At 48.7% G+C, this 12963-nt stretch overlaps 1 pseudogene; it reads right to left on the bottom strand.

Annotated features, from left to right (window-relative positions):
• Nucleotides 1–1295: 1295 nt before the first annotated feature.
• Nucleotides 1296–9105, bottom strand: LOC133973888 (uncharacterized; annotated as a pseudogene).
• Nucleotides 9106–12963: the final 3858 nt, after the last annotated feature.

The raw sequence follows: 12963 nt of genomic DNA, 5'->3' as shown, positions 1-12963 counted from the left end.
CTATTACCGAACCACTGGGTCGCGGGCGTCATTCATATTTCATTATAATTCATGTGATAAATGAATAAAAACGTGTTCTGATTGAACTTGATATAAATAAAAGAGTTGGCAGGAGGAAGCCTGTAATAACGTAATATATGTGAATCTGAAGTGAGCAATGTGAACTGGGGCGAATTGTAGAAGGTTTCAACTCTAGTGAGAGATTTATACAAGCTGAGGCTTTAACAGAAAGTTGAAAAAAAACATGCTGAACTTTGAGGTCAGAGCCTGAGCTGTCATGACTTATTCCACACACACATACAAACACACACACACACACACACACACACACACACAAAAGGGGATACACACAGAAACTCTTTGTAATTCTTACATGGTGAATCCTCAAGTACCTGCCACTAAGAATTGACAGATGAAGAATACTCTATATAGTATATTTTAGTGGTAATTGTCATCCTTAAACTTAAAATGTAACAGATGTTCATGAGCTTTCTTTTTCCACATACAATCTGGTCGGCATTACACATCCAAATCAGTGCTAGCAACACTACTGCAGACTCCCAACAGTTACTGACATTTTTCAAATAGGACATTTGATCTTTTCTGATGCATTTTTATCTCTAAAATGAATAGATAGGATTATTTAATGTGTCGTCAGATTCTGAGCTGTCATAAACACAGACTTTCGCAACAACGTACAGAATTTAGTTTACATTCAAAAAGTCAAGGATTGTTGTAACACTCCATGAATTCCCTCACACATCTGACATAATAAAAGCATTTGCATGTTCTAACATTAACATTGGAGATTCTCAGTTGTTGTATTTTTAATCAATTTTTTTTTACATTACATTACTTGTCATTTAGCTGATGCTTTTATCCAAAGCGACTTACATTTTTTGAACACTCAGCATTTATGAGGGGCCATGTAGGGGTTCAGTATCTTGCCATGGACACTTAGGCATGGAGATGGGAGAGAGTGGGATTCGAACCGGCAACCTTCTGGCTGCAGAGCACCCGCTCTATCCCCTAGGGCACGCTCTCCTTCAATCATTATTCTAGTCCAATATAATAACAGGGCCCAGGCTATTGTATTAAAGGAACCAGATTAATGACCTTAAACTTAACTGAGTTTTTAAAGTTAAGGAAGGAAAAGTCTTTAAGTATTTAACAAAGCTTAAACAATACAATTAAAATAAAAGTAAAAATAATACAATAATCTATAATAAGCTTGTTAGACCTGTGGAGTCCATTACTTATTTTACTGCAGAACTTTAAAACAAAACATATCATCATCATCGCCTACTACCCCTTCTGGGGCTTAGGCCGCAAACAAGAGTTCTCCATGCATCCCGGTCCTGGGCCAACATGTCAAGCTGTCCCCAGGTGTAGCCCATTTTCTTGGCGTCTGCATCCAAGTCTCCTTGCAGGTGTTTCGCGGCCGACCTCTCTTTCTTTTCCCTTGGGGATTCCACTTGAGGGACTGTCTTGTGGTGTTTGTGGCTGGTTTACGGAGAGTATGGCCTATCCATCTCCAACTTCGTTGGAGGATCTCTTTGTACGCTGGCTTTTGGCTGTTACGTTCCCACAGTTCTTTGTTGCTGATGGTGTTAGGCCAGTGGATCTGGAGGATTCGTCGCAGACAGGTATTGATGAATGACTGGATTTTATTTGTTGTATTCACCGTAGTCCTCCATGTCTCAGCACCGTAGAGTAGGACTGACTTCACATTGCTGTTAAAGATCTTGATCTTTGTTGTGATGGCCAGGTCTTTTGCGCTCCAGATGTTTTTTAGTTGGAGGTACGCAACTCTGGCCTTGCCAATCCTGACTCTCACATCTGCATCTGTTCCACCCTGCTTGTTGACAATGCTGCCAAGGTAGGTGAACTCCTCAATCTCCTCCAGAGCTTCGCCTTCCGGCATGATGGGTGCAGTGTTGGCAGGGTTGACTATCATGACTTTGCTCTTCCCTCTGTGGATGTTGAGACCGAGGCGAGCGGAGTTGGTTGCGATGGTGCTGGTCTTTTCCTGCATCTGCTGCTGGGTATGAAAGAGAAGGGCCAAGTCATCTGCAAAGTCCAGGTCATCGAGCTGCGCCCACATTGTCCACTGTATGCCGTTTTTTCTTCCTGCTGTGGATTGCTTCGTTACCCAATCCATTGCCAGCAGGAACAGGAATGGCGATAGTAGGCACCCCTGTCTCACTCCAGTTTGTACACTGACGGCATCGGTAGGTTGTCCCTCGTGGATCACTCTGCAGGTCATTCCCTCATAGGTGTTTCTGATGATGTTAGTTAATTCCAGAGGGTCTCCCTGTCCACACTGTCAAAGGCCTTCTCGTAGTCGATGAAGTTGATGAATAGCTGTGAATTCCACTCGAGTGACTGTTCCAGGATGATGCGCAGTGTAGCAATCTGGTCTGTACACGATCTGTCTTTGCGGAAGCCAGCCTGCTGGTCTCTAAGCTGGGGGTCAATCACATCCTTCATCCACATCCAAGATCCTGTAGAAGACCTTTCCCATGTCTGGCTGCTTCTTCTGCTTCTAATGCAAGGGCCTCTATATAGTTCCTCTTGTCGGTCTTCAAGCTTTTTTTCACGTTCTTATTTGCTTCCCTGTACTCTGTTTGTGCCTTTACTTTCTCTGCTCTTGTACGACTGCTGTTTAGAGCTGCCTTCTTTTCTTTCCTCTCCTTCACCTTCTTAATTGACTCTGCTGATATCCAAGCCTTGTGGTTATCTTTCTGTGGTCCCAGTGCTACATTGCAGGTTGTAATTACGGCTTCCTTTACTACCTTCCACATCCCATCTATGTTTCTTTCCTCACCTTCTTCATCTAGCTCTTGCAGGGCATGAAACTTGTTCTTTAGTTTGATCTTGAATGTTTCTGCTGCTGCTGGATCTCTTAAAAGTGCTGTATTAAATTTCTTGCTTGGTTCTTCTCACCTGTCCAGTTTCTCCTCAACTTTAATTGGACTTTGGCAACGAGAAGATGGTGGTCTGATGCTATGTCAGCTCCTCTTCTGACTCGTACATCTAAGAGGGACCTCCTAAACTTTTTTGTGACACATACATGGTCTATTTGGTTCTCAGTGGAGAGGTCCGGTGATACCCATGTGGCTTTTTGTACTCGCCTGTGGGGGAAGACACTTTCTCCTATGACAAGGTTGTTATTTGCACATAGTTCTGCGAATCTCTCTCCATTTTCGTTCATCTCGCCTAGAGCATGCTGCCCCATTATCCTCTCCTAGCCTCTGTTGTTACTTCCTATTTTTGCATTAATGTCTCCCATTAAGATGGTAATGTCTCTTTCTGAGTATCTCTGGATGATGGTCTGTATTCTGCTATAGAATTCGTCCTTGCTCTCTTCGTCACTATCGTTGGTTGGGGCATAGCACTGAATGATGTTCATGTTTATTCTTTCCTTCTGTTAAGGATTTAGTAGATCGTGGCCCCACAACAGACACGGACGAGAGAGTTCTTAAGAGGAATGTTTATTTTGTCAGTTATAACAGCTGGCAGTAGTGGCAGGGTGCCGGCTGGTTAAGAAGTCCAGGGTGGAAGCGAGGAGGCGACGTCAGCGGTTAGGCACACGGAGATCTGTAGAAGTTGAAGAACAAGGTTTTAGAATACCTCCAACACGGTGCCTGAGTTTAAGAAGGTCGCGTCGTATAGCTACCGAGGATACTGAATAATCCGGCGCTGGAGTGATGATCGAGCCCGGCATTTATGGAGGAGGTGAATGAGATGATTCGGGTCCGGTGTGCCTCGTCTGTTGTCGCCAGGAATCAGGCCACGCCCCGGACCCCCACACGCGCCGAGGGGACACTACAGGGAAAGATGAGAACAACAACAAACTCCACAATCCCCACAGTACCCCCCCCTCAAGGGACGCCGCCTGGCGGCCGACCCGGCTTGTCCGGGAAACAAGCATAAAAGTCATCGAGGATGGTACCGTCCAAAATCAGGGAACGAGAAACCCATTGTCTCTCCTCTGGGCCATATCCCTCCCAGTCCACGAGGTATTGGTAACCTCGACCACGCCGGCGTACATCCAATACCTTATTAACCGTATATGCCGGGTGGTCATCTATGATAAGGGTGGGTGGGGGAGGCTCCGCAGGAGGGCTTAATGGACTTGTGGACACTGGCTTGAGATGAGAGACGTGGAACGTGGGATGAACTTTCAAAGACAGGGGGAGTTTGAGTCTCACCGCACACGGATTTATTATCCGATCGACCTCAAATGGCCCAATGTATCTAGGTGTCAATTTACGTGATTCGGTTTGGAGAGGCAGATCCCGGGATGATAGCCAGACCATCTGTCCCGGCTGATAGTCAGGAGCAGGGGTGCGATGCCGGTCAGCCACTCGCTGATTGCGGGATGCAGTACGGACCAGGGCTGCCCGGGCCTCGAGCCAGACCCGACGAGCACGCCGCAGATACTCCCCCACGGATGGCACTGCCACGTCAGCTTCCTGAGATGGGAACAGAGGAGGTTGGAACCCATTAGCAACCATGAACGGCGACATACCTGTGGCGGAGCAGACCAGGGAGTTGTGAGCGTATTCGATCCAGGGGAGGTGTGTGGCCCAGGAAACCGGATGTCGGGCTGAAACACAGCGCAGTGCTGACCCCAGATCCTGGTTCGCCCGTTCTGTCTGGCCGTTGGACTGAGGATGGTATCCGGAAGATAGGCTGGCCGACGCCCCCAACGCCTGGCAGAACGCCTTCCACGTCCTAGCGGTGAACTGAGGACCCCTGTCCGAGACAATGTCTACCGGGATGCCATGCAAACGGAAGACGTGTGTGATGAGAAGGTTAGCGGTCTCCAAGGCGGAAGGTAACTTAGGTACCGGGATGAAGTGAGCTGCTTTGGAGAATCTGTCAACGACGGTCAGAATCACTGTGTTGCCTTCCGATGGGGGTAAGCCAGTTATGAAGTCAACCGCCACATGTGACCACGGGCGGTGAGGGATGGGCAGAGGATGCAGTAAACCAGCGGGGGCTTGATGTGATGCCTTACCTCGGGCGCAGACAGAACAGGCAGCGACGAACCCCCTGGTATCGGCCGCCATGGAGGGCCACCAGAAACGCTGTTGGAGAAGGGCCAGAGTTCGCCGAAAACCCGGATGGCAGGCGATCCGGGAGGCGTGTCCCCATTGCAGAACCGGGGATCTCACTCCCTCAGGAACAAACAATCTGTCCGGAGGGCAGCCTGGTGGAACCGGCTGGTCCCTCTGGGCCCCCTGGACCACACCCTCGATCTCCCACCTGGCCGCTCCCACCACGCAGGCAGCTGGCAGGATGGTGTCTCCAGCCGTGTCCTCCATAGGGAGCGCAAACTGACGTGACAGCGCATCTGGCTTGATGTTCTTGGACCCGGGCCGGTAGGTGAGTGTAAAGTGGAAGCGCCCCAGGAAGAGTGCCCACCGGGCCTGGCGGGAGTTGAGTCTACGAGCAGAGCGGAGATAAGACAGGTTTTTATGATCGGTCCACACAATGAACGGATGCGTGGATCCCTCAAGCCAGTGCCTCCACTCCTGCAGAGCCAGAACCACCGCCAGCAACTCCCGGTTCCCGACGTCATAGTTTCTCTCCGCCGGTGAGAGCTGGCGGGAGAAAAAGGCACATGGGTGCTCCTTCTGGTCGATGGTGGAGCGCTGCGACAGCACGGCCCCCACCCCGGAGTCCGAGGCATCCACCTCCACCACAAACTGTAAGGCAGGGTCAGGGTGAATGAGTACAGGAGCAGATGAAAACAACAATTTAAGTCTAGCAAACGCCCCCTCCGCTGCAGGTGACCACACAAAAGGAATTTTAACCGACGTCAGCTGCGTCAGAGGTGTAGCAACTATACTATAGTCCTGGATAAATCTGCGGTAGAAATTGGCAAACCCGAGGAACCTCTGAAGTTGCTTCCTTGATGTAGGAGTGGGCCATTCGGCCACTGCCTTAACCTTGGCAGGGTCGGTCCTGAGTTGCCCTTTCTCCACAATGACACCCAAAAAACTAATAGAACATACATGAAAATCACATTTCTCTGCTTTTACATATAACCTGTTTTCCAGGAGTCTTCTGAGCACTAGCTGGACATGTTGCACGTGCTCCTGGTGGTTACGGGAGAAAATCAAAATATCATCCAAATAAACAAAAACAAAACAGTTAAGCATGTCTCTTAACACGTCATTAATCAAGCATTGAAAAATAGCGGGGGCATTGGTGAGGCCAAAAGGCATCACCAAATATTCAAAATGCCCCAGGGGGGTGTTAAACCCCGTCTTCCACTCATCCCCCTCTCGGATCCTAACTAAGTGGTAGGCGTTCCTGAGGTCCAACTTAGTAAAAATAGTGGCCTCATGAAGGGACCCAAAAGCAGAGTCAATGAGAGGGAGAGGGTATTTATTTTTAACCGTAATGTCGTTGAGTCCCCGAAAATCAATACAAGGCCGCAGAGACTTGTCCTTCTTCTCCACAAAAAAAAACCCCGCCCCTAAAGGAGATGACGATGGCCGAATGAGACCCGAGGCCACCGATTCGGTGATGTATGTCTCCATGGCGATACGTTCTGGCTTGGATAAATTATAGAGCTTGCTGGAAGGATACGGAACGTTCTGGAGAAGCTCAATCCCGCAGTCATAAGGTCTGTGAGGGGGAAGTGACAGAGCATGGTCCTTACTGAACACCTCCCGGAGGTGGTGATAAACGGCAGGTACGGAGCTCACATCCACGGGCTTGGGAGGAGCCTGTGGCATAGAACGAGTGGAGGGAACGGCGGAACGTAAACAGTGGGCATGACAAAATAAACTCCAATTTAGGACGGACACCGAGGACCAGTCAATGTGGGGGTTATGTAGCTTTAGCCAGGGTAAACCTAACACCACAGGGGAAGTTGGAGAAGAAATAACAAAAAAAGAAATGGCCTCATGATGATTCCCGGACAACAACAGGGAAATAGGCCTTGTGCGGTGAGTAACCTGCGCCAGAAGCCTGCCATCCAAAGCAAAGACCCTCTTGGGGTGAGAGAGGAGCTGACAGGGAACTTGAGCCTGCGTAACAAAACTTGAGTCGATAAAATTGTCATCTGCCCCCGAATCCACCAAGATGGATAGCGAACGGGAGTTTTGATTCCAGGAAACAGTACCTTTGATCAGCAGGCGAGGAGGAGACGAACACACAGAAGACTGACTCACCAACGCTCCCCCAGTGGTTGGTGAGCCCCCCCTTTTGACAAAACCGGGCAGTTGTCACGAAGATGTCCCTCCTGCCCGCAGTGGGCGCAGAGACCCTGTAGCTGGCGACGTTGACGCTCCCGTGGAGGTAGTCTCGTCCTCCCCAGCTGCATGGGTTCCTCGGTGCCTGGAGAAGAAGAAGAGGAAGAAGAGGTGGTCCGCGGAGGAATCCTGTCCGGGCCGAATGGAGGTGGTGGAGAAAACGTAAATCCCCGTTGGAAGGGACCCATTGTCCGAGTCACGGGAGGTGCATGACCGACACCCCCGGATCTCTCTCTGCGTCTCTCGTGGAGGCGACAATCCAAGCGGATAGCTAGCGAGATTAGCTCGTCCAGTGAGGTGGTCTCGTCACGAGCAGCTAGTTCGTCTCTCACGTCGTCTCGTAATCCCCGGAGAAACACCCCCTGTAACGCTGTCTCGTCCCACCCGCTCTCGATGGCTAAAATGCGGAAGTCCACCGAGTGCTTAGCCACGGAGTTAGCTCCCTGGCGAAGAGACAGGAGCCGGCTACTGGCCTCCTTGCTGCGTAGCGGATGGTCAAAAACTTTGAGAAACTCGTCGGAGAACGAGGAAAATGAAGAGCAAACCGGAGAATGACTATGAGAAAGTGCAACAGCCCAAGCCGCGGCCCTGTCTGAAAGCAAACTCATCACAAAAGCTATCTGCGACCTATCTGTGGAGTATGTTGAAGCCTGTTGCTCAAAAACGAGTCCGCACTGAAAAATAAACTCTCTACCGGCACCAGACTGACCAGAAAACCTGGCGGGTGTGGGGATAACAGGCTCCCGGGGCTGAGTGGGAAACGAGCCCGAAGCAGCGGCTGATGACGGTGCTGGAGCTGGACCCGGAGCTGGAGGAGACGGATGCGAGGCGAGGTGCGACCCTATCTGCTCCACCCGACTGCCGATCAGCGATACCTGGGAGGTAAGTGTGGTGATGGCCGCCATGGTCTCGAGTAGTGTCTTCTCCTGTTGTCCAACCCGGTCTTCGTAGGAGGCCAATGCCAGTCTGAATCTCTCCGTGTCTGCGGGGTCCATGTCGTGGCCGGATTATTCTGTTAAGGATTTAGTAGATCGTGGCCCCACAACAGACACGGACGAGAGAGTTCGTAAGAGGAATGTTTATTTTGTCAGTTATAACAGCTGGCAGTAGTGGCAGGGTGCCGGCTGGTTAAGAAGTCCAGGGTGGAAGCGAGGAGGCGACGTCAGCGGTTAGGCACACGGAGATCTGTAGAAGTTGAAGAACAAGGTTTTAGAATACCTCCAACACGGTGCCTGAGTTTAAGAAGGTCGCGTCGTATAGCTACCGAGGATACTGAATAATCCGGCGCTGGAGTGATGATCGAGCCCGGCATTTATGGAGGAGGTGAATGAGATGATTCGGGTCCGGTGTGCCTCGTCTGTTGTCGCCAGGAATCAGGCCACGCCCCGGACCCCCACACGCGCCGAGGGGACACTACAGGGAAAGATGAGAACAACAACAAACTCCACAATCCCCACACCTTCTTTGTTTTGAATGTAGCTGCTATTGCTCTCGAGCCATGTGCCTCCCATCCCATGAGTGCTCGCTGAGCAGCCTTGGATAGCATCAAAGCGACTCCCTGGGTGTGGTGTGTGTTGTCCTCCTCATGGCCTGAGTACAGCAGCAGCTCTCCTGTGACAAGCCTCTTCTGTCCAGAACCCGTCCATCTTGATTCACTAAGTCCGAGTATGGCAAGGTTGTACTTCTTCATCTCGGTGGCAACTTGTGCGGTCTTTCCAGCTTCGAACATGGTCCTTACGTTCCATGTACCGATGGTGGTTGTAACACCGGTTGAGAGGATGGTTTTCGGCAGAGTGGCTTCCAGGTGCTTCTGGCTTTCACCACCCTGCATCATAAATCCTTCTGACGGAGGTCCATCTTCACTCCGGGGCGGGATATCTTGGTTTACTCTTGTTTGCGTTTCTGTAACAGGTATTGTTTTATGGGGTGGGGTTGTATGCCCCACGCCTAACCCCCAACCTGGAGGACCAGGTGTTGCCTTTAGTCGGACCTCTACCCTAAAACCTGCCCGGCTTGGTAAGACCTGCCAGGGGTATAACCCCCGCCGGTATAGCCTCCAGGGTCACAGAAGTACATAAGCCTCCCCACCACGGCAAGGTAACAACACAGAGGGAGGACTTTAAAACAAAACATATGCCTCTATATATATATATATATATATATATATATATAGAGCAGCAGGCCTGTTGCAGAGTCCCATCCACAAATCACAATAGATGACTGAACTATACAAGAACAATTCCATATAGAGCAGTAATTGAAATCTCTGCTGGCTATGGCCCTGCTGACTGAGTCCATGTAAACAGCAGAACATATATATTCTAACAGTATAACAGATGCAGTGCACAGAACGGTGCAAAGTAACAATAATGAACCAGTAGTATTTTTGTTTGTTCACAGAGAAGACTTATCCATAATGTCCCACCGCACTTGTTTCTGTGGTGTACACTGTATTTCCCTGACGTTTGTTTTATGACATTAGTCTCACAAAACCACCGAAGCTGAAATCATGAGCATAAGTGGAAAACTCTTCTGGATGCTTCATTTAAATGACGAGGTCTCAACTAGTTGTCCTTAAGGCTGCACTCTTCACTGCACTACAAAAGAAAACATAGCTATTGCTTTGATGAAAAAGATTCCGGCTCCGCCTGTCCTCTCTTCAGGCCCGAGCTCCTTGGCCATAGCTATCACAGGCCAGTTGGTGTGTCCGTTTTTGGAAACTCTGCCATGACCCTGAAATAAGTGAAATGATTAAATCGTATCATCATATTGTCAGTGTTGGCCATTTTGTGCGGGGAATCTTTTGTTATACAGTTGTGTTTTGACTTTATTCGATAGCTGACAGTTGAGTTGTGAGGGGGTAATTGTAGAGGCAGGATCATGCAACAATTGTCTCAAACCATTAACTCAGACCAGGGATGTTGCAGATACATGGTCGGGGTCTTAACCTGCGTTCTGCCAGGGTGCCTGATGTGCCTCACTTTACATCAGTATGCCGTCTACAACAACTACGTAATGGGACATGTAACTACATTAATGTGTATTGGTCTGTGACACAGCTGAGTTTGTATGAAAGCGAGTGTAGATGACTAGTGGACTGCAGCCGAAGTGGAACAACTGCGGCGCCTGGATAATACATTTATACGAGCCACATGAGGGTTCTGTGCGAGGGCCTGAAGACCTGTTGCTGGATTGTATAAAATAGAAACGCTGAGTTTGTCTTAGGTGTAACATTTACGGCATATTGTAGCACCTTATTCTGTCCTGATGCACTGGGGACCTGTGAGTGAGTAATGTAAATTCCAATTTCGGACCACAAGGAAGAGCGAGCTGAATTATCCTCAGCCGAGGATTTCACGGGTGACCTTTCCAGTCTTCGGCGTGAGCGGCAGTATTGTGAAAGGCAGATGGAAGGCAGAGTGATAGGGGTTGTGGGGGGGTGGGGGTGGGGGGCAGGGGGTGGAGCAGTGCCCTGTGGCTCCTGCCCCTGTAAGTGTGCTATGAATCTCCAATGGCGTTTTAACATATCAAGAGATGTGCTTAATTTGATAACGGTCACATCAATATATGAAATTCAGTGGACCACCAAATTCTTCAGCCGTGCTATGAACAGGTCCATCGGTTTAGAGCTGTCCAGCGAGATGGAAATCACAGCTGAGAGGAGAAGTTAAGCCTCTCCCCTGGACTCTGCATGAAGCGGGAGTTAATCTTGATAAAGGCTGGATGTCCATATGAAAATGCCAAAAGTGTTTTCAAGATAAGAGGCCGTGAGAGCCACACTCTAGGCCTCAGACGCTGACACTTTGTGGTGTATAACTGCACTCTTGTTTCCCTCCTCCTCTGCTGCTGCCTAATGCATTCCTTTCAAATTTGATCTTTTTCTTCCGCCCCAGTGCTTGGATATCTTCCCCTCCACTGCCTATAGAAAACAAAGACATGTCCATACAGTAAAATAAGCTTGTCTGGCCTCAGAGGCTCTGACAAGGTGACTCATAAAGGGGTGTTACGGACAGAGAACAAGACACTCTGGGAGAGTCTGGAAACTCAAAACCCCTCAGCTCTTGGGCTGATGGATGTTCCGTGGTGGACCATCCATCTGTGATGCAACCTCATAAAGATGTCAGCTACCCAAATCAAAGGCAAAAAAAGGCGCCTCTCTTGCTCACCGGCTGTCCGAAAGTCTTTCCAAGTGCATGTTTGTCAAGAACCCTGGAATGGGGCAGCGGATAGAGAGATCACTCTCTCAACACTCATCGGGTGCCGTTTTTCTTTAACAGCCATTAAATGATGCCTTCCTGGGAGTTTTTCCGTTTCCCCCCACCCCCTAAAGTCTCTCATTATGTCCTGCAGAGCCATCTATGATCTCAGGCATGTTTCCCATGATGCCCCATCTGTCTGTCCTGCTATGACAGAGGGCCCGGCCTCCTCTCATTCCTGTCGGACAGCTCCATCACTCACCTCTGACTGTCGCTATCTCTACATCAAAACAATGCCGTGCCAGAGTGAATTAGTGTGTCCTTCACCTTGGGTGGAACCCTGTCATTACTCTGCCCACACTCAAGAGAGAAGGATGTTATTTAGCACATGTTACAGGAAGTGCAACATTGCCTCAAAAGCTGCAGGCACTTAAACGTGTTGGGTTTAGAGGTGTATTGCTTTTGTTGACCATCAATTTGTGCAGAAAGTGTCAAGAAAGTTTTGAACAAAACACATCAGTACATCGAGTTAACATGAGTTTGTAAATAAACATTGCTGTGAATTGTAATTTTCTACATCCTTAACCGCCATGTCTGTGGATGGCATTAGAAGTTGCACTGACACAGCAACACAAGGTGAACCAGAGTTCATGAAACTGAAGTGATGACAATCATTGTTTGGTGAAACACATCGGCCTTGCAAATGTTGATAGAATGAGTGCAAACTCCAAGGAACAGATTATGTTTAGTGTAGACAATGTGAAGATTACATTGCTCCCTATGTGCGGATTATGTGACAATGGGAGCCATGATGCATCCTATCTTAAATTACAGCCGAAAAGTTCATAGCACAACTTTGGAATTAGACAGTTTCACTGGTGTTTTATTTTAAGGGCGTAACAAGACAGTGCCGGGGAGACTGTATGTATCTCCTTTGCTGCATATTCATAGCATAGTTAAACATATATACTAGTATATGTGTTTAATATTTGATTGATGCAGAGCATTGAGATCCGGGAAGCCCTCTGAAAAAAGGTTTTAATGTTTGCTATAATTTGTTGTTATGTTATCCTAATATACAAAGTGTGGCCAATACACCGAAATTGCTTCATGCAAGTTGTCTCATGGGGCTTCAACAAGGTGTGACATCCTCACCCCTCAACACGGGTAAGGAAATAAAAAAAAAGTGAAAGTCTGCTGTATCACCCTGTGAAAGATAAAGTGTTTCCAAGCAATGTTGAAGAAGTTCTTAGATGCCTGATTTTCAATTGTAACCCAGCTTCATCAAATAAGTCTTTAGACATATGCCATCTGCCAATTGTCTGCCTCTTATCTCTGGTCAGTCACACTGGAAGAAGGGTAGTCCAGATGTTTACCAGCTCCTCCTGTGGGATCCTGAGGTGTTACTTTGCTAAATGAGATATATAATCCTTCCAGTGTTTATTGGGTCTAGCCTAGGGTCTGCTTTCAATCGGACGAGCCCAGAGGACCTC

Source organism: Platichthys flesus, chromosome 18, assembly GCF_949316205.1.
Source record: "Platichthys flesus chromosome 18, fPlaFle2.1, whole genome shotgun sequence".
In the NCBI taxonomy this organism is placed as follows: Eukaryota; Metazoa; Chordata; class Actinopteri; order Pleuronectiformes; family Pleuronectidae; genus Platichthys; species Platichthys flesus.
The sequence above is the reverse complement of the archived record's forward strand: the minus strand, read 5'-3'. Positions and strand labels throughout refer to the sequence as shown.